The sequence below is a fragment of the Tamandua tetradactyla genome, chromosome 26, assembly GCF_023851605.1.
Source record: "Tamandua tetradactyla isolate mTamTet1 chromosome 26, mTamTet1.pri, whole genome shotgun sequence".
Classification (NCBI taxonomy): domain Eukaryota; kingdom Metazoa; phylum Chordata; class Mammalia; order Pilosa; family Myrmecophagidae; genus Tamandua; species Tamandua tetradactyla.
In genome coordinates, this window is record NC_135352.1 from 38,443,482 (window position 1) to 38,470,455 (window position 26,974).

Genomic DNA, 26,974 nt, shown 5'->3' on the forward strand with positions numbered 1-26,974 from the left:
TCAGGGAATAAATTTAAAAGCCACCTGCAGTGTTTCAAACTTTTAAATCCTTTTACCTAGTGAATTTCAATAAGATAAATGCATCTTCGAATTTTTTTGCCCATTGCTTAACTGTTTGTGCTGTGCAGTTCTATGGATTTTTATTTTTAATTTTATTCTGGTAACATATATACAATCTAAAATTTCCCCTTTTACCCACATTCAAATATATATAATTCAGTGGTGTTATTTACATTCATACTGTGTTACCACATTACCAATACTACTGCCCATTACCAAAACTTTTCCTTCATCCCAAATAGAAACTCTACACCAATTAAGCATGAACTCCCTATTCCCTGCCCCCACACTATCCCCTCGTGAGCTATATTCTAGATGCTGACTCTATGATGTTGCTTATTCTAATTATTTCACATCATTAAGATAATGTAATATGAGCCCTTTTGTGTCTGACTTATTTCATGTAATATGATGTCTTCAGAGTTCACTCATTTGTGTCGTGTGTCAGGACTTCATTCTTTTTTACAGCCGAAGAATATTCCATTGTGTATACGTGTTATATTTTATTTATTTCTCATTGGGTGCTGGACACTTGGGTTGCTTCCACTTTTTGGCTATTGTGAATAATGTTTCTATGAACACTGTGAACAAATGTCTGTTTCCGTCACTGTTTTCGATTCCTTGGGGTATATACCTAGAAATGTGATTATTAGGCCATATGGTAATTCTATACCTAACGTTTGGAGGAACTGTTTCAAACAGTGGCTGCGACATTTTGCATTTTTACCAGCAATAGATGAGTGTTCTTATTTCTCCCCATCTTCTCCAACACTTGCAATTTCCCATTTCTTAAAAATAGGAGATAGTCTACTGGATGTAAAATGCTATCTCATTGTGGTATAGATTTGCATTTTCCTAATGGATAAAGATGTTGAGCATCCTCTCATGTGCTTTTTAGTGAATCGTATATCTTCTTTGGAGAAATATCTATATAAGTCTTTTACCCATTTTATTTATTTATTTATTTTTACGTGGGCAGGCACCAGGAATCGAACCCGCGTCCTCGGGCATGGCAGGCAAGCATTCTTACCTGCTGAGCCACCGTGGCCCACCCTACCCATTTTTTACTGGATTTTTTTTGTGTTATTATTGTTGAGTTTAAGGAAATCTTCATATATTCTGGATGTTAAACTCGTAGTGAATATGTGGTTTCCAAATATTTACTCGCATTGTGTAAGTTTTCATTTTACTTCTATAATAAAGTCCTTTGAAGCACAAAAGTTTTAGATTTTGATGAGGTCCCTTTTATCTATGTTTTATTTTGCAACCTGTGCTTTGGTGTAAAGTCTAAGAAACCACTGCCCAACCACAAGGTTCTGAAGATGCTTCCCTATGGTTTCTTCTAGGGTTTTTGTATAGGTGCCCCTTTGAACTTTAACAAATATTGCTCCAAAATACCTGTGCTAGACTCTGGGATCCTGGTGAATTACATAAAGGCTCAATGTGTTTAAACAAAACTGAGAAGATAGAATAACGTTCAAAATACATTTGTAGACAATCTAGTGTGAACACATTTTTGTATTTGCTTCTACCATTGCTGTAAATTAAGTAGGCAGAGTGAGGTCAACCAGATGTTGCATATGTATTTCAAGTATTTACATACTTTCAAGCATTTTATACAATTCCAAAAAATAAAACTACTTAAAAAGTTGCAAAAAAAAAAGGCATCAAAACTCATAGAGATTTACCACACAGCAAATGCGAAACTCATATGGGAAATCATTGCAATTGTATTATATAATAAACAACCATTAGTCATCTTTAAGAATTACTGTCAGACCTGGAGGCCAGTTATGCTTTAAATCACTCCTGTGACTCAGAACTTTGGGACATAAAAGATTCAACGACACGTACATTTCTCTGAGAACCACTGTGATTCATCATGATGTTACCGCATATGATAATAGACTTCCAGAATGATTGATGGCTCTGGGAAGATTTCATGATTTTCTGATATAATTGGAGACCAAGGTAAGTGGTAAGATTTTCACTGTGTTGTCTCATAATATCTGTAGTTCCTTAGTTGTAGACAGTTGTGGTGATATATATTAAAAACTGAATAACAACCTGTTCTCAAGAAAAATAAAATTAATTAGGAGATACAAATTGGACATGAGTAGAATCGTATCCGTATATATGTAATTATACAGAACTCAAGAAAATTCCACAGGTGTTTTAACAGGCGGCATAGAAAGGTGGCTAACTAACAGCATGAACATTGCAACCTAATTACCTAAATTGAAAGGCAGGGGGCACCAGCTGCTAATGGTAGATGGTATTACAATCACCATCTATTTAGATGAGTTATTTTACCTCTTTTTGCCTTTGTTTCTTTTTCCATATAAGTTAGTTACTTTTAGAGTTATCCTAAAAATATAATGAATTCATATTTGTACTGGAAAAACAAAATCTTAAAACAAATGCCTGTTAAAATGAAATTAAAACAAGATATTTTTATTAGGCACTATGAGATTGCAAAGACATGTATAGATTCATTCAAGTGACAAAGGTTTATCATAAAGACATAGAGGAAAATTAAGAAAATAAATTTGGCCACTAGAATATAAACTCCCTGAGATCGAGAGCTCTCCTCTTCATTGATGTATACTTCACCTGATATATGTCTTTACAAGGTTATTTTTTGAATAAATAATGAATGAAACACTACAAAGCCAGTATTCTTAGACATTGAAAAGTCTTTCAAAATACACATCAAAATACTGACTCTTTGATCACAGCCTCACACAGAGGTACACTATTTCCTACTCAATGGGACTCAGTGTTTCATTGCCATGGGTAAACTTTCCTATCAATAACCCTATCAATAGCCACAAAATCTTTCTTAGCTTTTCTCTATGCCTCATGACTTCTCCTTATTTGCAGTTTCTCTACACTGTTTCAGCTTCTGCTTCCACAACCTTCTTACTATGTCCCCCAGTCAAACCACTCAAAGCCAGGTGTTCAAATACAATCTGCCTCTGTTTGGCAAAGTTGTACATCGAGGCTACCTCTTAATCTGTTGGCCATTTTACAAACTGGTTGAGTTTGGTTTTGATTACCACTCTAGTTTCGTTTACTGCGACCAAAACAAGAGAGTCATCTAGTAGAGCGATAAGTAAAATGTGAAATCTATGTGTAAGAAAAGGTTACAAAGACTGTAAGCACAGCCTTCAGTCTGCAGCCTCCTAGAAAGGGATTGTATAGTTAGTGCAAAGTTTATTTGTTCTATCCAAGACATATTAATAAAGCACTAAGGTTTTTTTTTGGGTAAGTGGGGCCGGGAATAAACCTAAAACAAGACTGAATAATTAACAGTGTCATTCGTCAGATGCAACAACTTGTATATAAGGGAGTAGTTTATAAATAGTCTACCCACAAGGGAATTATAAAAAGGGATGAGACATCCATTCTATATTAAAACCTATAGAAATAGCACAAAATGTCAGTAGTCATCTGTCCCAATGCTTATCCATTCTTGTACCAATGAATATCTTTCAAACAGAGCCAGTTTTGAAATGTGAGTGGGAATCCCAAAGACATGGGACTTAGTAAGTTCAGCTCTTCACACACATTGGTCTATTAAACTCATCCTAGAATTGCTTAAATATATTATTTCTTCCATTTCACTTTGCACTCGCACACATCAGATTGTTTAGTCATATATCACATCTTCAATAGCATTTATTGAAACAGATTATCATAATTCAAACTACCATCAGTATTAATCCTAGGGAGTATCTCAAGTTCAATTTTTCCACAAACTATTTTTATTGCAGCCTGATTGAATGGTTTCCAGTTCATACCACGTTAGTCCTATGACTGTCACAAGAAAAATACATCCTTTAGAGCAAATTACCAAGAAAAGATATATATTGGCTTATGGCCCAAGTTAAATTTTTATAAAAATTTTATTGAGATGAAACTTGCATACCATAAAACTTGTCATTTTATAATGCACAATCCAGTGTTTTTTTAGTGCACTCACAGTATTGTGCAACCATCACCACTATCTAATTCCAGAACATTTACTCACTCTAAAAAGAAATCTCATGCTCATTATCACAATCCCCTATTGCCTTTTCCCCCTCCTCCAAGGCCCAGCAATTACTAATCTACTTGCTGTCCATAAGGATTTGTCCATTCTGAACGTTTCCTACACATGAAATCAGACCCTTTGCCCCTACGTGTCTGGCTTCTTTTCTTTACCGTATTTTCAAAGTTCATCCATGTTGTAGCACAAATCAGTATTTCACTCTAATATCCCATTTTATGGATATATCAGTCCTTGTTACTTTTTGTTATAGTATTTACAAATGCGATGAACAGAATTTTGGGGACCACGTTATACAGAGGACTCCTGTGAGCAAAAATGCATTAAAAAAATGCCAGCTACAAGCACACATGACTCAACTTTTGGGGCTAATTTGGTAAATCAATTCAGTTAGCAAGACTATAAAAATAAAGACAATGTTTGATTTAATTGAACACTCATCTTAGGAAAGCATTCAATATGGACATAAAGTGATCTAAAAATATAATCCCCCAATTTTGCTTATTCTTAGTCTCCTTATTTTTTTTGAAAAATATGTTCTAGCTTTTAGTTCTTATTAATCAGAGCCTAGTAGCTGATATAAAGACAAGCTGAGATATTATGGCTTTGACCTGTTTTCCTTATTGCAATATGGAAATATTCAATCCATTCATTGAACTCCTTAGAGTCCCTGGGATTGGTTCAAGTCTACATTATTAACCAAACTACAAAATGGTAAAATTCAACTACTTAAAATATATTTATTGAGTCCTGGTGACATACTACACATCGTCCATGATGTAAATATATCCACTTGCACTTGGTATGGCCATTCTAAAGCAGTAACATATAATTGTTACGTATTCAATCAATTACATAAGTTAGTGAGAAAGAAATCTGTAAGTATATCATAGTTAAATTTCAATCACCCTTTATGCTTGGAGAATGAGTGTTCCTGTTTCTGGACTTAGAAACTTGAGTATTAACACAAGAACCCATTTAATTTGAGTAAAGCTACTGGACAATTTTCAAACATTTAAGACTTCACTTTTCTCTAGTAGTAAGTAAAATCCAGTAAGCAAGTAAATATTACATAGTTTGAAAAAAATGACTATTTAAATGCCAAAATGGAATCATTCTGGACACGGCTTCTTAGTGTGGTTATAGAGACACAGAGATGCACAGGCAGCAAATACAGATGCTCAATTTACCTTTCCTCTTTAGTGTTAAATCTAAGAAAGGAAATTCATTTAATCCCATTAATTGAGGCTTTTTATTACTTCATTACACGTTAATTTAAGTTTTAATGTATTTGTGTATAATTTAATTTTTTGATTCAATCTTTTAATTTGTTTTTAATCTCTTTGAACTTTCTTGCCATGCTACCCATGATACAACCACTACAAAATGTTCATGTTTCATGAGTCTTCTTAGGAATAATATGTTACATCAGAAAATGGGGAACAAGTAAATGATGAATTATTCAAGTATATAAGGTATTGAATGAGAAAATAAAAGTTTACATGAAAACAAATGCCAAAGTCAACTAAGAAAAGATGTGCTGGACACAAAGGGATTAAAAATCAGCAAGAATTAATGGATGGCATAAATTAATTTAAGTCATTCAACACAGTTATTTGCTATCAGTTGGGTGTTTTAAGAAGAGATACAAGAACTGAACTCAGCAAGAAATACCACCAGCAGCTGCTGTCAAGTGCTGTGGCTAAGGCTCATTCTCTCGAAAACCTTCGTATTAGTCAGGGAAGCTTGTGAAACAAGAGCATATCTACTTCTTTTGGTGCAGAGACCATTCTGTCCAAAACCCATGAGAATTCTTGGATATATGAAGAAACTCCTCTTGCTGCAATAGAAGGTATCTTCATATTTTGAAGTGTGTTTTGACATTCTTCAAATTAACCAATACTAACTTGCATTCACCACTACACTGGTCTAAGTTTGGAAAACATTTTTGCTAGGGAAGTCACAGATGGGCTCAGCGGCGATCCCCCAGTCTTTGCAATACCCCTCCTTTTCCCCTCTTGCTTGCTTGCATGCAGATGTCTCCACGTGTTTCCATTTCAAGCCTGGAGAAGACTTTCGGTCTAATGGAACAGCCAGACCACACCTTGAATCAGACACCAGGAACAAGCAGCCCCAGCTTCTTATCAGTGTGGGATCACTACACAAACTTTGCTTGATATATACTTTTTGCTCAGTGTTGAGGTGGGGAGGAGGCCCCCCCGGGAGTATCCATACTCATCCCTCAGGCAGTACAACTCCAACAGGAAGCAGGGCCTGAAGAGCCACCATTGACCTTGACCTGAGCAGTTGGCCTCCTCAGGAGACATTTTCCCTTTATGTTTCCTTTGTGCTATGTAAATAATAAAATGGTCATTGGTTGAGAATCTCTGTTGTGCTTGATCCTGTGTTCTAACAATGCACTGTATAGCAACTTGCTCTACAATCTTGCCCCCATATTGCTACTAATGTTTTTTAGATCTGCTGAATTAATTTTTTTCCTTATGGATTCTCTCCAAGACATTAAACAATGTCATGGCTTATCTTCCAGTGTTCTCTAGCACTCAAAAGCATCACCGGTTTGTGCCAAATATTTTTACGTTATCTGAAGCTTCTCTCTTACCATCCATCCTTCAATTTAACTTGTTGTATGTAATGATAAATTATATCTGTTTCCTCTGTCACTATTATGGTTGAGAACTTAATCTTTTCTCATGTGGATTCCAAGTCATGTCCACACCTTATATTTTAGTCACACCTACCGTCATTCCATAGAGCTAGTGCTAAGAAGAAAGACAAACTTCTATCATGCACAGTACAGCTTAAAATTGTCTAATGAACCTCCATTTCTGACAAAGCACTTAGAAGGCAAGCCTTTATAGACTGGAAATCCTACTGTTCCAGCCCTGTCTCCCACCAAGGAACTACAAATATCTTTTGTCCAGAAACACTAGATTACTTTCAAATTTCTAAACATTACCATAAGTCAGGAGGGTCTTTATAAGATGGCACTGAGTCTGTCTAAAGTACGTGGTTAATACCTACAGATTGTCGTATAATTTTCAGGTCCTAGAAACATATGGGATATATTAAACTCAGGCTTTTCTTCTGGGCTTTTCTTCCTGATTTCCAAAATACTCTTTGTACAACTCCATTATAATAGCTAGTACCACCACTGATTTTATTGACTGTCTCTCCAAATTTACTATTTGTCCTCTGAGACCATGCATTATTTTTTTCATTTCCAGACACCCATGACTAACATATCAACTAACAATTAGGAAATACTCTATGAATTTTTTAATATTTAAAATAACATGTTAGAGAGAAACATAGAAGGCCCTCAGAAATGGTAAAAGTATAATACAAAACTCAAATTCAACCCCATGGTAAGTGTCACAGAAATTCATTACATACATACAAAGTAGAGAACAAAATATTCCATATATTTAAAACAATATGCTTCTTCTTTGATTTGAGTCAGCATGTAAAAACATCATATAGTTCGCAAATGTTTAACTTGTAATAGCTTCTGATTACCTTAGAAGAATGGCGACAAATTTAAGGAGTATGTAGTGACATACCCAGAGATATTGTAGGCTGGTTCCAAACCACTGCAATAAAGCTAGTATAACAATAAAACAAGTCACACAATTTTTTTTGGTTTCCCATTACATATAAAATATATTTTACATTATACTGCAGTCTAAATGTGAAATAATTAAGCTTTTTAAAAAAAAATCAATGCATATAACTTAATCAAAAGTACTTTATTGCTGAAAAATGCTAACCACCATCTGAGCTTTCAGCAAGTCATAAGTTTTTAGCTGGTGGAAGGTTTTGTATCAATGTTCACAGCTGCTGGCTGATCAGAGTGGTGGTTGCTAAAGGTTGGGTGGCTGTTGTAATTTCTTAAAATAAGACAAAAATGAAGTTTGCCATATTGATTCTTTCTTTCATGAAAGAGTTTTTTGTAGCATGCAAAGTTTAATTCTTTCAAAATTGAATCAATCCTCTGAAACCCTGCCATTGCTTTATCAACTAAGTTTATGTACTATCTAAATCCCTTGTCATTTCAACCATATTCACAATATCTTCACCAGGCTATTTCCTAAGAAAGCACTTTCTTTGCTCATCCATGATAAGCACCTCCTCATCTGTTAAAATTTTACCATGAAATTACAACAACTCAGCCACATCTTCAGGCTCCACTTCTAATTCAAGTTCTCTTGCTATTTCCACCCCATGTAAAGTTACTGCCTCCACTGAAAGCTGAATTCTTTGAAGTCATCCATGAGGGTTGGAATTCACTTCTTCCAAACTTCTGTTAATGTTGATATTTTGACTTCTTCCCATGAATCATGAATGTTCTTCATGGCATCTAGGATGGTGAATCCTTTCTGGAAGGCTTTTTTTATTTACTTTACCCAGATCCATTGGAGAAATCACTACCTAAAGCATGATAGCCTCATAAAATGTATTTCTTAAATAATAAGACTTGAATTTCTAAATAACTCCTTTATTTATGGGCTACAAAATGGATGTCATGCCAGCAGGCATGAAAACAGATTAATTTCACTGTACATCTTCAGCAGAGCTCTTAGGTGACCAGGTGCATTGTCAGTGAGCAGCAATATTTGGAAAGGAATATATTTTTTCTGAGCAGTGGGTCTCAAAAAAGGTCTAAACTATTTAGTAAACGATGTGCTGTCATCAAGTCTTTGCTGTTCCATGTATAGGACACAGAGTAGATTTAGTGTAATTCTTAAGGGCGCCTGTATTTGGGGAATGATGAATAAGTGCGTTGTCTTCAACTTAAAGTCACCAGCTGCATTAGCCCCTAACAAAAGAGTTAGCCTGTCCTTTGATGGTTGCAAACCAAACCATGCTCTGGCTTCTCTCTAACTATGAAAGTCCTAGAATATATCTTCTTCCAATATAAGGCTTTTTAATTTACATTAAAAACATGTGGTTTAGTGTAGACATCTCCATCAACTGTCTTAGCTGACCTTCTATAAAACTTGCTGCAGCTTCTATTTCAGCACTAGCTGCTTCACCTTTCACCTTTATCTTATGGAAATGGCTGCTTTCCTTAAACCTAGTGAACCAACCTCTGCTAGCTTCAAGCTTTTCAGCTTCCTCATCTCTCTCAGCCTCCAAAGAACTGAAGAAAGTTGCATCCTTGCTCTAGATTAGGTGTTAGCTTAAGGGAATGTCGTGCGTGACTGGTTTGATCTTCTAACTAAAATTTTCTTCATATTAGCAATAATATGAATAATTAATATATATTGATTATATAATTAAATAATATAAAGCTCTTTCACTTTCTCATCATTCATGCACACTGGAGTGGCATTTTTAATTTCCTTTTCTTTGCATTCACAACTTTGCTAATTGTTTTTGTGCAAAAGGCCGAGATTTCTGCCTAATTTAGCTTTCAACATGCCTCCCTAACTCAGCTTAATCATTTCTAGTTTTTTATTTAAAGTGAGAGATAAGTGACTCTTTCTTTCACTTAGAGGCCATTGCAGGGTTATTAATTGGCCCAATTTCAATATTGTTGCATCCCAGGGAATAGAGAAGAATAGTCCCTTTGGTGGAGCAGTCAAAACACATACACTTTCATTGATTAAGTTCACCATTTTATATGGATGCAATCCGTGGTGCCCCAAAAGAATTAACACCAGAAATCACTGACCATGGATCAGTATAGCACATATAATAATAATGAAGAGGTTTGAAATTACCGAGATGTGATACAGAGATAAGAAGTGAGCACATGCTGATGGAAAAATGGGGCTTACTTGTTCCGGGCAGGGTTGTCACAAATCTCCAATTTGGAAAAAACATTGTATTTATGAAGCACAATAAAGTGAATTTCAATTAAACAAGTTTTGTCTGTAGTAGCAGAAGGGATTATAAAACAATCTCAGATTCTATTGCTGGGAACCCTTCTGTGCCTTCTGTTGTGTTGAGTGTCACTGAAGTTTTAACAACAAGACAGTTCCTACTCCCCAGTAGCTTCCGACTAGTGGGGACACAGATAATACATGATTAGATGGCACTATAACTGCATGCTCCTTGAGGGCAGAGACCCTCTATTCTCATTTAACACACCATCTGGCACAGAGTAGACATTTCAAAATTACTTTTTGAAAGAAGAAAATGAAGAAGAGAAGGATGAAAGGGACAGAGAGGGGAAGACAGTGACAACTATTAAAGAGGGCATAAGTAAAAATGCCTTGAAAAAGAATGGACATTTGGAATAGTAAGCCCGGAATGAGAAGTTAGTATTTGAAAGTGAGTCTTAAAAGCTGAAGAGCAGAAATGGGCAAAAAAAATCCCAGTTATAGGGAATATATATAATGATGTAAAATCGTAAAACAATGTGCTATTTGGGAAAATAATGTTGGAACCGAGTATAGGTTCATAGGGTGAAAAAAACAGTGATGAGTATTGGGATGGAAGCCGAGAACGGGACGGTGCACAGTAGCGGAGACCCTTGTAGGTGAAGTCTTGGCTTCACAGGGGTAAAAGGGCATTACTTTAGGCAAGAGGATGCAAGAAAAGATTGCAATCAGATGAGCAACACTTCTTTCAAGAAAAATAATCAAGGATTATTTGCACTGGATAAATGGACTAAAGAGTGTTGGCAGAGAAACCACCTAAGGGAAAAGCTCAAATTAAAAGACATTATTATCAGTCAAGTTGAATTTGGATAAAATTACAGAAGAGCCAAAGATTTGGGGAGGTAGTCAGTCTTCTCTCTTAAGCACTCTTTCCTTCCTTTCACCACAGGGACTCCACATTCTACTTCTTTGGGCTTCCCACTGCTCAGTTGAAAATACCATCCTTCTTTGTCAGGGGATCCACAAGGCGAGTCATCAGGCAGGAAAACCACACCTGCTAAAACCAGTATCTAAGGTCAAGATGATCAGGCGATCATAATCTGGATGAACATGGGAATAAAAGAAAAGAGAAAAGCATGTCGACACACAAGTAGACAATGGAATGAAAATGGAGATGAACCAATCAGGAAAGGATGTGAAATGAAACCGGTAGCAGAAAGACATGTCAAAGATTCAGACATGAAGTAATAAAGTATTCAAACAGACAGGAAGAAAGTGGGGGGAAAAAGAGAAATGTAAAGAAAATAAGAAATCCACAAAATTAGAAAAGCAGATAGAAATGCATAATCCCAGTACTGAGATCATACTAAGCAAGATGGCTCTGTGTCTGCTGCACTCTGACTAACTATTTGGTTACTGGTGGAATAAGTAACCTATCTCACCCACTGTTCTTTTAATGCACATGCACAGACACACACACACATATACACACACCCACACACCACTGTGGCTTTCACATAAAAGAAAGTAATTAAACAGCAAAACCATTGCAAGACACACCATAACCTGCTCTTTGTATTGTCTCCTTTCTCCTGTAATTCTTGGTACTGAATTCAGGCTTCCGATAATTTTTCCTTTCTCACTGGCTCTTTGGTGCCAGCTACCTTTCAGCTTACTGGGTTTGGACATACCAGAGAGTTCTCCCTGAAGAAGTGAGGTCCCACAGACCTCCTACTAGCTGGTCTCCGGCCTCCACCTTACTTCTCATACCTCACTTGGAAATTTCTAGGACAGGACTAGGTTGTGAACCTGGGAGCAAGAGAGTGAAAGCACCTGGCACAGGTGAGAGGGAGTAGACATGCCAAAAGAAAAGCTTTTATCAAGCACATCTGAACAGCTCAGAACATCCTTGCAGCTCAATTTAACTTACATTTTGTTACTATTTTTTTCATTTGGCTTGGTTTAGACCATTTTACCAGTAAATCAATGTCCTTAATGATAAACCCATATAATATTTTTATTAGTAACCCTTGAAAATGATTTACAAGCCATTTGGCAGGAATAACTTCAGGATAGTGGAAGAGATATTTAATTCCGACTGTACCTTCCCTCCAACGCTCTCTATCAATGATGTGAACCCCAAGGAGCAAGCCATGAGGCCAGGATACCCAGGAAGCCATAGGCATTGACATATATTAAGGCATTGGCCATGACTGTTTTATTCCTTCCTGTTTTATAACTATGGCTGAAACAAGCTCAGCTAACCTAAAAGCAGAGGAGCGAACTAGGAGGACCATACATGCACCATATGGCAAAGGAATCTCCATATGAAGGCCAAGTCCTAAGGGAATCCAGCCAAGTTCATTGTGATTAGCATGAATTCTTCCCCCAAAATACATTTCACACCAAGAAGCAGGAAACAATTACAATTGCAACTATCATGTTTCTGTCAATATCGCAAAGTTACACTAGGTTTTTAAAATACAGTATCTCATTTAATCTTTGTGACATTCTGTGTGGTGGACATTAAGACCCTGTTTTATAGGTAACAAAATGAAAGCTTTAGAGAAGTTAAAGTAAAGTACCCCAAGAAAACACAGCTGGTAAGGGGCAGAGATCAAACTTAAACTACAGTAAAGAACATAGGTGAAAATATATTGATAATCAGTAAGTATAAAAATCAAGATTTGATGTAATTTCAAATTATGAAAAATGAGAACTTTTAAAAATTATGCATTTATACCAGCCCAAAGATTTCATTCATTCAGGTTCATGGTGAGATTCATAAATCAGTTGAGCTGCAAATAGCAATCTAACCGTCAGCTGTCAACAGACTCCTTAGAAGAGAGAAGCAAAAGGATAATGTTTAACTTTCTCCTGTGAACTAAAAAAAAAAAGGTAATAAGACTATACTATTCCATATCAGAACCTCTTAATAAATTTCAGGAAGTTATCTTTCACAATTACGGAACCCCAATGTTTTCAGTTAAGTTTATCATAATTTTAACAAAATATTTATTGAATTCCTCCGATGTGCTAAGCATCATCCTATATCCTGGAGATGCAACAGTCAACAAGGAAAGCGATGACCTTCTATTATGGAGCTTACATTTTAGTGCACGTGACATAAATAAATAAAATTATTTCAAATCATAACAAGTAACATAAAGGTGCAAAAGTCTTAGAGAGTAAAAACATATGTCAAAAAAGATATTTCTGAAAATATTGGATTACTGATGTTTTGATCTATTCACCCGTCACTCAGTTATTTGTGAACTCTTTATTATCAGTGCTGAGAAATTTTGGTCAGTCAGCCAGTGGGCCTACCCCATCACAGAGGCAGAGGTGTGGCTCCTTTCCCTAAAGCAGTGACTAGTTTGGGGATGAGGAAATAACACAAGCTAAGGCAATCTAGATTTAAAAGGATCTCATCCTGGTGGAATTGCTAAGCGTGTGAGAAGTGGGCAATCATAATGTTTGCATCTTCGAAAAAGAGATGGAATACTCAATACCAAATCCGACTATAAGTAGAGGCAGAATTGATCTCTGCAAATTTCAGTTTGGGAAGCCAATAAATTATTCTGCAACTGCCTAATTTAGTTTGTGTTTGATTCCTGAACCATTATACTGAAAGAGATTTAAGCTTTAGAATGAAGGATATGAGGGACTAGTCATATGATGAGTATGGACAAAATACATTACAGGCAGAGAAAATGATATGTGAAAATGTTCTAAGGTAGGAAATCACGCTTTATGCTCTACGGACTATTGGCTGTGCAGTGCCCTTTAAAGAAAAGGCAACACAATGCCCATTATTGTTAATAAAAACAAACATCGTCTTGGAGTTCCTTGCCAATAAAAAAAAGAAGTAAAAGAAATAAGGGGTACCAGGGTAGTAAAGCAGACAGAACTTTCATTTGTAAAATATTTGTCAACATAGAAAACTTAAAGAAATGTATCAACAAACTATTCTAACAAACGAGAGCATTCAGCAGGAATCCTGGTGGAAACACCAATATGAAGAAGTAAATGGTGGTTTTACACATGAGTAAAAATTAGAAGATGTGACAATATAAGAAGATCCTATTTTTGATAGCAGTGCCAAAAATACTGTTCCTAAGAACAAAACTAACAGAAGATATGCAAAACTGCTACAGAGAAAATGATAAAATTTTATAGGTGGACATAAAATAAAATGGAAATAACTAGAGAAAGACATTATCACAGCTGGGAAAATCCAATGTCGTAAATATTTTAAGTTTCTCCTCTAGTTACTCTACAAATCTAACGCAATTCCACTAAGAATATACAAAGAATTTTTCATGAAGCTGAATAAATCAACTCTAAAATTTATTTGGAAAACTAAAAATCCAAAAATAGGCAAGATGATTTTGAAATGCACCTACGTGAATCAAATCAGAGGGCTCTTCCAGGCCTCGGGGCTCTATGGAGAAATGCACACCCCGGGGCGCCTGAGTAAGGCAGGATGTAACCCTGCCCCAGACCAACGGAATCAGAGTTTACGTTTCAGCAGATTCCCTGGGTGATGTGTATGCACGAAGAAGCTGTCAAAGAAATCCTCTGGTGTTAGCCAGCATACCTCCTTTCCATAAATTTAACCTTTTCCGCCTTTGATTATGAATTGGGACCCGGGCTTTGGGCTCACAACACGAGGCTTATATGATTAAATTGATATGCTCTGCCTAACGTGGGCTTAATCTACAATTTTGCAATATGCTCTCTTTATATATAAAACACAGGAAATACCATCTCAAATTAGCAATATGGGACAGTGCAACGGTGGCTCAGTGGCAGAATTCTCGCCTGCCATGCCGGAGACCTGGGTTTGATTCCCCGAGCCTACCCATGCTAAAAAACAAAACAAAATTCAAGGTTTATCTTGCATCTTACCATACTTAATTAAGGAGAACCAGTTTATCGAATCATCCTTTCCCATAAATCACTTCTCAGATGAACTATAGGGAAAAAAATGAGTAAGCCATAAGTTATAAATGCAGGTGAAACATTCTGGAAAGTCTTGGGGGATCTCTGACACCTTTTGCAACCTTACACTTCCTTTTTTCTTTTTTTTTGCTCTCGATTTACTGTTTCCTTTTTGTTGTGGTGGTAGTGTCCACCATGCAGCTCTAACTTATGGTAGAAGCACCCAGTCCTTACTGGTTTGGAAATTGTCCCTGTTAGAAGCCCTCTGGCTAGTTCATGATTAATCCCCATCTCCAATTTGGTAAAATCGAAATCCTGAGATTTTGCTTTGCTACAAATGTAGCATGAGAGCATTTGCAGAATGCTGTTAATGTGCTTCTTCCTCCTTTCCTTTCCTTTTATATGCCTTATTCCTTTTCTACCAAAGGCACTCTTCTTGCTCAAAGTGATTTATCTTATTTACCTATAAAAGCAACCTTCTGTTTCTTCTGATGACAAAGAGGCCTTTCCGTTTTTACTTTCCACTATTGAAGACGTTGTTTGCTGCCTTACCCTTCTCTGCTATGGGGGGATTTAACTGAAATCTCTATCATGGGAAGGGATTTTCCACATAAATTTAGTGATTTCTCTATTTCCCATGGCTTCTCTTTCTTATAAACCTGTCTATCTTTTCCTTATTTTCAGAGCAGAACACAATATCAAAAATGTCATAACTGAATATCAAAATATTCTACCTGCCTTCATTTTCCTGGCTAATTATAGTTTCTCCTATTAACTACTTCATTCTTCTTATCACTGGTGTAAAATATTTGTTTCAAACATTTTTTTACTTTTGCAACTTTTCAGTTAATTATTTGCTTTCTCCTAAAGCAGAGGTTCTAAGAATTTGTTTCATATTGTATATATTTAATATAATATATACAATAATATAATATAATAATATATATTATATAAATATATAATTTTGAGAACTCAGTAAGAGGTATCTCTCTTTTCCCCTAAGTATTTAAGCACTTTTTGCTATGTAAAGTTTTCAAATACAATGTAACATAACTTCCTCATAGTTCATTCATCAAAATATTTCTTTGGTTTGAATTTATTTAAAAGTAACTGGAGGAAATTGGTACATGCCACAACCTGGTTAAAAAGGGACAGACCTGAATTTCTCTCTTTTTATTAAAAATTAAAGATATTTCCATTATATTTTCATATAAATTTAAAACAATTTTAATAGATTCTCTAATTTTCTGCAAGTATTAGAAACACAATACAATAAAATGAGACTTGTAACCTTAAGATTTTAGATTCCAGTTGAGAGGTGTGGACTGTAGAATAAGCATTCACACTCACCTTTGTGGTCCTTATCCAAATATAAAACTGAAATACTGATTCTAAAATAAGAGAAAAACTAAGTTTTCTGTTGTCTTTTATTATCATTAACTTCTGAAAGGAAATGATTATCCACCTTGAGGCATACATTATTCGGAACAATAAAATAATTTATAAAATGAGAAACAGATTTCTTGTTCTCAAGGAACCTATAATTTAAATGAATACTGTAAGGAATTATAAACATACAATATAACATGGCTAAATTCATGTAATATAAGCATGCTAAATAGTAACTTGTATGCACTAATTTAGCATCTTGGATAAAGAGAATAATTTACCTATGACAGGATTAAATCTGGTAAATATTCTTATTAAAATAGTTTAAAGGCCTGGTTAATTAAAACCATAACAATCCCACTGTAAGATTGCTAAATCAGTATCACTGAATCCTTGGATATTGACCAAAACAATCTGAAATCTACATAATGAGGATTGTAAGCAGATGCAAAGCAAAACTGCCAGTAGGCACGATCCAACTCTCTTATATTCTCTTTCAGATAAAACTCAAGAAGGTTTATATCATTGGAATGTCATGACATACATTCCAGAGAATCTTTTTTATATACTGCAAAGTGATGACATCGGCATCAACAGTGAACTGTTATAGAATCAAAACTTATTCTGTGACATTGTAAGCTCCATGAGGAAGAGAAAATGTTCTCTCTTCCCAGATTTATCCCCAAATCCTGGACATAGTATGTGCTCTGTAAATAATGTTGAAAGAATTAATAAATAATCATAAAATGTAAAGAACACCAACTGTAAAGTAACACGATCTGGGCCAGGACACAACAAATACAAGCAGGTATTGTTCATGACATAATGTGCAAGCTGGTCTGGGAGATGACAGAAACAGAAGAATCAGATGTAATAACTCCTCAAAACCATACACATTCAGGGACAAGTGGAATAAATGGGAGTGTGTATCTCTGCATCAAAGAAAGAGGACCGCTGTTAGCCCAGGGGCCCTGTAATCACAGCTGTATGAGAGCACATGTACTCCAGAAGTGAGAGAAGCAATGCCGGGCTCAGGTTCTTATAAAAGGCTTAAGGCTCTGGTAGAAAAATAGAAAGCTAAAGAAACTATAGCATTTAGTAAACCTCTTTAATTTATCAAGCTCTTTCTTAGGAATTGTACAGGTCTTCTGATTTCAGCCTCACAGAAATTCTATGAAGAAATATTTTTATGTACAGTTTACCCATGTGCTGGTCTGAAATTGTTACGTACCCCAGAAAATCCATGCTCTTTTTTTGCTAGTCCAATCTTCTGGGGGAAGACCTATTGTTTAGGGTGGGCATTTAGATTAGGCTGTTTCCACAGAGATAGGATCCATCCGGCTGGGGGCGGGATCCTTTAATTAGGTGATTTCCATGGAGATATATGTCCACCCATTCAAGGTGGGTTTTAATCCACTTACTGGAGTCCTTTTAGAGGGAACCATTTTGGGAAAAGCTCAGAGTGTGCACAGACAGAGACGTTCAGAGATGCAAAAAGAAAATGCCCCTGGGGAAACTGTTTGAAACCAAAACCCAAAGGATGAGCAGACGACAGTCACGTACCTTCACAGCTGACAGAGGTGTTCTGGACGACATCATCAGCCTTTCTTTCTTTTCCATTTTTTTCAAATATTTTTATTGAAAAGTCTTCACAAACGTACAGTCTAACCACAGTATACAATCGATGGTTCACATATTATCACATAGTTTATTCATCACCATGATCATTTTTAGAACATTTGCATCACTCAAGAAAAAGAAATAAAAAGGAAAAGAAAAAAAAAACACACATCCCACGCCCTTAACCCTCCCTCTCATTGACCACTAGTACTTCAAGCCACTCAACTTTTTTACCTTTTATCCCTCTCTATCATTTATTATTTTTTACTCATCTGTCGATATCCTGGCTAAAAGGAACATCAGCCACAAGATTTTCACAATCACATGGTCACAACGTAAAAGTTATATAGTTATGGAATTGTCTTCAAGAATCAAGACTATTGGAAGACAGTTCAAGAGTTTCAGGTATTTCCCTCTAGCCACTCCAATACACCAAACTAAAAAGAGGTATCTATACAATGCATAAGAATAACCTCCAGGGTAACCTCTCGAATTTGTTTGAAATTTCTCAGCCAATAAAACTTTATTTTTGTCCCATTACTGTCTTTCCCCTTTTGGTCAAGAAGGCTTTCTCCATCCCATGATGGTTGGTCCCAGCTCATTTCCAGGAGTCTTGGCCCATATTGCCAGGGAGATTTACACCCCTGGGAGTCATGTCTCACATAGAAGACAAGGCAGTGAGTTCACCTGCCGAGCAGACTTAGAGAGCAAGAGACCACATCTGAGCAACAAAAGAGTTCTCAGGGGTAGGGGGCAATTCTTAGGCATAATTATAAGTTGGTTTAGCTTCTTCTTTGAAGGAATAACTTTCCTAGAGTCAAACCCCAAGATCAAGGGCTCAGCTTATTGAATTATTTGTCCCCAATGCTTGCAAGAATATCAGGAATTCCCCAGATTGGGAAGTTTACTATTTCCTCCTTTATCCCAAGTCACTCAAGGGATTTTTCAAATACTTTTTTATTCTCTGCACAAATTATTCAGGGCATCACACTAATCTGTACAAACCAACAAGATCCCACACCTATTCAAGATTTCATGTAATTGTGGTATCCAAATAAACTGACCATACAAATTAAATTAAATAATGTGCTAACCAAAATATAAACTTTGTACCAGATAAACATCTTTCCCTTTGGTTCCACTTAGAAATTGAAGTTTTAAAATATGGACCATATCATCCATTATTCTATTCTTATTTACTTAATACTATCCAGATCAGCTTCATTCATATCTCTAGTAAAAGTCTGATGGCCTTTTCAATCTTTTTAATAGTTGCTGTATGGGGGCAATGCTGACTTTTATAATGTCAGAGCTCTAACTCTGTGTCTCTGTTATCACATAAATACCTGAAGTATCTGAGAATGATCAGATTATATGCAGTATTTTATGCTGTCCAATTCAAAAAGTCTCTGTTTTTTTTTCCCCCTATCAACCCTGCCCCCATTCTGCCAGGGCAAAAACCTGGTTTCTTAAGTGCTTATTCCAGGTTGATCTGTGTTTGGGCCTATTTTCAGTAGTCAGAATTTGTTAATTAATTCTGCAATGGAGCTTGGTTGAAATAAGCCCTTGTTACTCAACAAGGCTATCTCCTTTCCCCTCAGGAAACCGGCCTGCCATGCCCATGGGGAAGGGCATCAGCCTCCACAGCTTGGAGACTTGCAGTTCTCTGTGAGATCCTAGCTGTTCTGCCCTTTCCAGATTGGTGTACACTGTCGGTCCACTCACTGATGTCTCCCCAGCAGCTGTACCACACAGTTTCTGGCTATTTATTAGCTGTTCTGGAGGATGAACTAAATTCCACACCTCACTATGCCACCATCCTGCCCTTCCTCCACCATCAACCTTTCTTAAGTCAAGATACCCTTCTTTAGATGCCCTAGTTTGGACATTTTTATAACCTTAGAACTGTTAACCTGTCTGTAAGTTAATAAATCCCCTTTATAAAAGACAACCCATTTCTGGTATACTGCATTCTGGGAACTTGAGCAAACTAAAACAACACATAAATGAGGTAAATGTCCTGCGGTTACACTGACAGGAAGCAGAGAACCATGATTTGAACCTAGGTCTGTGGTGTTCACGCCACTTCTCATAGTTGAGATTCAAAGAGCTGAAGAGAAGTGGTGGGACACAGAAAATATTCTAGCTAAAGGAAGAGATTAGCAAAGGCAAAGGGAAGGAAATATGTAATACACATGTATGGATGAACAAATAGGCCAATCAAGTTTGAGATTAAAGGAAAATAGTATCTCATAGCAATTTCTCTGTTATGTTGTCACCTGAATTAACTTCACAAAACATTTATACATTCACCCATTCATCCATTTACTCACAAAATGTTCATTATCTACTATGTACCGGGGCACATTCCAGCCATCTGGAAATATTTGTTTATACAAATCAAAAAAAATCTGCCTTTTCTGGATCCTCCTTGTGGGAGGAGACAAAAAAAAGATCATGAACACAGTAATAAACTGTTTAATTCTTTTAGAAGGTGATAAAGACTTGGAGTAAGGGAGGACTTTTAAAAGCATGGCTGTAATCTTTTTTTTTTTTTTTGCATGGGCAGGCACTGGGAATCAAACCCGTGTCTCTAGCATGACAGGTGAGACCTCTGTCACTGAGCCACCACGGCCCACCCTCTAACCTTGTCTTAATCTTCACCCAATATATTTGATAGTGTCCTGGAGACAACTTCTGAGCATGCTTTTAGGGGTCTGGATGCCTAGCCCCACTCATGTTATACCTCCATGTACCCCACCTCCACACAAACCCTGGAAGCAGTTCATACCAGGATGCTTGACCTCTTGCCAAAGTATCACCAGAACATTTGACATCTTGCCAAAGTATCCTGGAAAATTTGCTTGTATTATTTCCACCACCCTGTATGGTGTTAGCCATCCTTTAAAGTTCAGTTCAAATATCATTGCTTTTTCTGAGTCAAACTGAAACAAGATTAATATCTCTTTATTTTCTGTTTAGATTTATATCTGTGTCCCCAAACAGATAGTAAGTCCCTCTGTAAATAAATTGAGAAAAAGCTGAAATAGTGGGTATATGTCAGATTTTGAAGGTCCCTAAAAGACCTGTTAGGTGCCCATGTACTTGCCTCCTGCATGCGGCTTGATATGTCTGAAATTTATTTCTTGTTTTATAATATGTTTATACAAAGTATGAAAACTTATAAAGTCAAACATGTTCCACTGAATGCAATCCAAAACTAAGCAATTGGGAAATAAGGAATAAAATATCTATGTGTAGGAGCCTTATATAATAAAACCAAATTACATCATTCCTCAAAGCTTGAGAAAAAAAAGGAAGAAGAAAGCAAGGAAACGTTAAAATTAATACACAGAATTCTGACAGTTTTAAACTACTGAACTCCACCTGATTCCTCCCACAAGTGATTTAACCCTAATTCCTCTTAAATCAGCAAAATCCTTTTGCTCTCCCTCTCAGAATTAGAGAACTTCTTTCACTGTTCTACCAAAAGCATACAAAAGTACAAGTCTGAAACAGATATCCTGGGAATTGATTAGCACACACTGCCATGGAAATTCCAAAGAAAGAAAAAGGAATGTGATTCTCCAGCCTGTTAAATTTCTCCCATTGTCTTTATGGAGACATAGCCGATGGCTGCCCCGTAATGTAAGACTCTGGCATTCGGAACAGGGCTTATTTTCATGTTTGAAAAACCACACTTTAAGCTAATGAGAAAATTCATTAAAATAACTGAACCTCAGAGTTTGGATTTCAGAAGCACGTACTTGTTTCCTCCTTCTATTGTTTATACCCAATATCACAGGGCAAAAAAAGAAGAATAAGAAAGGGGCAAGACTGAAAGATTTCCAAAGAAAGATGTAGATGCAGATAATATTTTTAGTAATCAAATTAGAGGAATTATTTCTAATCAAATTAACAAAGGTCAGTGAGATTTATCATATATTGTATATGATACACATTTATCAAAATAGCTAAAAACCAATTTCTATTGTATTCTCGTTCTACATGTCTATCTAATTCTTAGTTGTTTTAGTTATGATTTGTTCTTAATAACTGAGCTATGACAAATAGAATAATATTCAGGAACAAACTAAATTACATGGAAGGGGGTGGTCAAAAACCTAGAAGATGCTGATATTCAGTGTACTTGAAGTCTATTTAAAGAGGCATGGAAAAGACAGAAAGAAGGTGTCATGGTCAGGTTCATGTGTCAACTTGGCCAAGTGTTGGTACCTGTTTGTCTTCTTGGGCAAGTGCTGGCCTGTCTGTTGCAATGAGGACATTTCATAGAATTGGAACATGATCATGTCAGCTGCATCCACAGCTGATTCCATTTGTAATCAGCCAAGGGCAGTGTCTTCTGCGATGAGTGATGCTCAATCTAATCACTGGAAGCCTTTTAAGGAGGATTCAGAAGAGATGGAATCTCTTCCTGTTTTGGCTGGCAAGCCTCTCCTGTGGAGTTCAAACCCTCCATCAGAATCACTGGCTTCACAAACCTGCCCTGTGGATTTTGGACTCTGCGTTCCTGTGATCACATGAGACACTTTTATAAATTTTATATTTGCAAGTGTTCCCTGTTGATTCTGTTTCCCTAAAGAACCCTAACTAATACATCTAGTTACCAGAAGTGGTTCTTAAGAAACAGAACCTTAAAAATGGGTTTTTATGGATGGTTTTCTACTCTGACTGGATGAAAAGGCACTAAGGACTCTGATTCCCATAATCAGAATGACACTCCCAATCCATGGAGTGAGATGGCAAAAGAGATAGTCAAAATATCACCATTTGGTTCTCCTAATGCTTCACTTGTACAAAGCTAGGCTCTGGGGGATAATGTTTTTGACACCTTTACAGAGTTTTGTGGAAATAAGAGGTATGAAGATATTGTTGGTTGTTATTAAACACACTGGCTGCATTAAGGAGTGAAAGGGATGGGCTTAAGGCTTCAAACGAGAAACTTAAGCGCCATCTGACAGATGTAGACGTTTCTATGAGTATCCTGAAGGAAAATCTTATTTCCTTGTAGCTGTAGACTTGAGATCTCTGAAAATCAGACTCAGAATCTTATTGTTGGAGTAGCAACTTTACAACATAAACTGAAATCTCAATGTTGCATGGTGTCTGCCGTTAAAGTGAGGGCATTGATTGGAAAGGAGTGGGACCCTGAAAAATGGGATGGTGACATGTTGATTGATAATGATGTAAGGGGTGAGGTTGAAACCCTGGGTCATGCTGAGTCTTCTCTAGATAACCCTGTAATAGCTTGCCCTGAGGATATAGCCACCCCACCTTCAGCCTGCCTTGAGGAATTGGCCACCCAACCTCCTCCTGAAGGGATTAGCCCTAGAGTGATTAATCCTATTTCATCAGTAGAAACTGCAAATGCATGCCCTGAAGCAAATGGCTTGGAAGATATTTCTAATTCTTTTCATGACCCACCCCCACCGCTCCTCATTTCTTCCAGACCTATAACTAGACTAAAGTCCCAACAGGTCCCTAAAGGTGAGGTACAAAGTATTACACATGAGGAGTTATGTTATACTCCAAAAGATCTGTGGGAGTTTTCCAATTTATATAGACAAAAACCGGGGAATATGTGTGGCAATGGATTTTAAGGGGGTGGGATAATGGTGGGAGGAATATTAGGTTGGATCAGGCTGAATTTATTGATATAGACCCATTAAGCAGAGATTCTGAATTCAATGTTATAGCTCAAGGGAGTTAAAAAAGGTATTAACAACTTGTTTGGATGGTTGGTTGAAACATGAATCAAAAGGTGGCCGACATTATCTGAGGTTGAAATGCCAGAACTGCCCTGGTATAATGTAGATGAGGGAATCCAGAGGCTTAGAGAGATTGGAATGTTAGAGTGGATTTATCATGCAAAGCCTGCTCTTAATCCCCAGGAGTGTCCAGAAGATGTACCTTTTACCAGAACAGTGAGAAATAAATTTGTGAGATAACACCAACATCCCTGAATAGCTATGTAGTTGCACTTCTCTGTAAGTCAGATATTACTGTAGGAACTGCTGTATTGAGCTGGAATCCTTAAACACAATGGGGATGATAGGATCCTAAGTTGGCAGAAACCAGGTGGCAGCACTTAATCAACAATGACAGGGTAGACATGGCTATTATAATAGACAGCAAACTCAAAGCAGGAGTCAAAATTATGTGACTCACGGAGATTTGTGGCATTGGCTAGTAAATCATGGGGTACCTAGAAATACAATAGAAGGGCAGTCTACTAACTTCTTGTTCAAGCTGTATAAACAAAAGAGTTCTAGGTCAAGTGAACAGAAGTCTAATCTGAATACAAAAACACAGAGTCACAGCCGTTTAATCAATTTCCAGACTTGAGACAGTTTACAGACCCAGAGCCCCTTGAATGAAGGGGAGGGCAGTTCCCTCTGAGGGAGACCCTGTTACACTGCCACAAATTTATACTGTTAATCTTCCTCCAAGCCTTCCCCAAGGAGACCAATGGCCTTTTACCAGGGTAACCGTGCACTGGGAAAAAGGAAATGATCAGATATTTCGGGGATTATTAGACACTGGTTCAGAAGTGAAATTAATTCCAGGGGACCCAACACATCACTCTGGTCCACGAGTCAGAGTGGAGGCTTATGGAGGCCAGGTGATCAATGGAGTTTTAGCTCAGGTCCATCTCACAGTGGGTCCAGTGGGCCCCCGGACCCATCCTGTAGTTATTTCCCCAGTTCCGGAATGTATAATTGGCATAGACATACTGAGCAACTGGCAGAATCCCCACGTTGGTTCTCTAACTCGTGCAGTGAGGGCTATTATGGTGGGAAAGGCCAAGTGGAAGCCACTAGAACTGCCCTTACCTAGTAAAATAGTAAATCAGAAGCAATACCATATTCCTGGAGGGATTGCAGAGATTACTGCCACTCTTAAGGGCTTGAGGGATGCAGGGGAGGTGATTCCCACCACATCCCCGTTCAACTCTCCTATTTGGCCTGTGCAGAAAACAGATGGACCTTGGAGGATGACAGTGGATCATCATAAACTCAACTAGGTGGTAACTCCAATTGCAGCTGCTATTCCAGATGTGGTATCATTGCTTGAGCAAATCAATACATCCCCTGGTACCTGGTATGCAGCTATTGATCTGGCAAATCCTTTTTTCTCAATAGCTATTAGTAGGAACTACCAGAAACAGTTTGCTTTCAGCTGGCAAGGTCAGTAATAATACTTTCACTGTCCTACCTCAGGGATATATCAACCCTCCAGCCCTATGTCATAATCCTGCCCGCAGGGACCTTGACGTTTCTCCCTCCCACAAGACATCACACTGGTCCATTATATTGATGATATCATGTTGATTGGACCTAGTGAGCAAGAAGTAGCAACTACTGTAGAGTTACTGGTAAGGCATTTGCATGTCAGAGGATGGATGATAAATCCAACAAAAATACAGGGGCCTTCCACCTCAGTGAAATTTCTAGGTGTCCAGTGGTGTGGGGTAGGTTGAAATATACCTTCTAAGGTGAAGGAGAAGTTGCTCCATCTCGCCACTCCTACAACCAAAAAAGAGGCACAATGCCTAGTTGGTCTCTTTGAATTTTGGTGACAACATATTCCTCATTTGGGTGTGCTACTCCGGCCCATTTATCGAGTGACCAGAAAAGTTTCTAATTTTGAGTGGGGACCTGAACAAGAGAAAGCTCTGTGACAGGTCCAGGCTGCTGTACAAGCTGCTCTGCCACTTGGGCAGTATGATCCAGCAGATCCAATGGTGCTGGAAGTGTCAGTGGCAAATAGAAATGTTGTCTGGAACCTTTGGCAGGCTCCTATAGGAAAGTCACAATGCAGACCTTTAGGATTTTGGAGCAAAGCCTTACCATCTGCTGCAGATAACTACTCTCCTTTTGAGAAACAGTTTTTGGCCTGCTACTGGGCCTTATTAGAGACTGAATGCTTAACCATGGGCCACCAAGTTACCATGAGATCTGAGTTGCCTGTCATGAGCTGGAAGTTGTCTGACCCACTAAGCCATAAATTTGGGTATGCACAGCACCACTCAATTGTAAAATGGAAATGGTATATACAAGATAGGGCTAGAGCAGGTCCTGAAGCCACAAGTAAGTTACATGAAGAAGTGGCCCAAATGCCCATGGTCTCCTGCCATGTTACCTTCTCTTTCCCAGACCAGAACTATGACCTCTTGGAGAGTTCCTTACAGTGAATTGGCTGAGGAAGAGAAAACTCGAGCCTGGTTTACAGATGATTCAACAAGATGTGCAGATACCATCCAAAAGTGGACAGCTGCAGCAGTACAACCCCTTTCTGAGGTGTCCTTGAAGGACAGTGGTGAGGGTAAATCCTCCCAGTGGGCAGAACTTCGAGCAGTGCACCTGGTTGTTCATTTTGCTTGGAAGGAAAACTGGCCAGAGGTGCATTTGTATACTGAATCATGGGCTGTTGCTAATGGTTTGGCTGGATGGTCAGGGACTTGGAAAGACCATAATTGGAAGATTGGTGACAAAGAGGTATGGGGAAGAAGTATGTGGATTGACCTTTCTGAGTGGGCTAAAAACATGAAGATATTTGTGTCCCATGTGAATGCACACCAGAGGGTGACTTCACCAGAGGAAGGTTTTAATAATCAAGTGGATAAGATGACCTGTTCTGTGGATACCAGTCAGCCTCTTTGCCCAACAACTCCTGTCATTGCCCAATGGGCTCATGAACAAAGTGGTCATGGTGGTAGGAATGGAGGTTACGCATGGGCTCAGCAACATGGACTTTCACTCACCAAGGTTGACTTGGCTGCAGCCACTGTTGAGAGCCCAATCTGCCAGCAGCAGAGACCCACACTCAGCCCCTGATATGGCACCATTCCCCTAGGTGACCAGCCAGCTACATGGTGGCAGATTGATTACATTGGAGCACTCCCTTTATATGGAAGGGGAAGCAATATGTTCTAATTGGAATAGAGACATACTCTGGATATGGGTTTGTTTTCCCTGCACGCAATGCTTCTGCCAAAACTACCTTCCATGGGCTTACAGAATCCCTTATCCATTGTCATGGT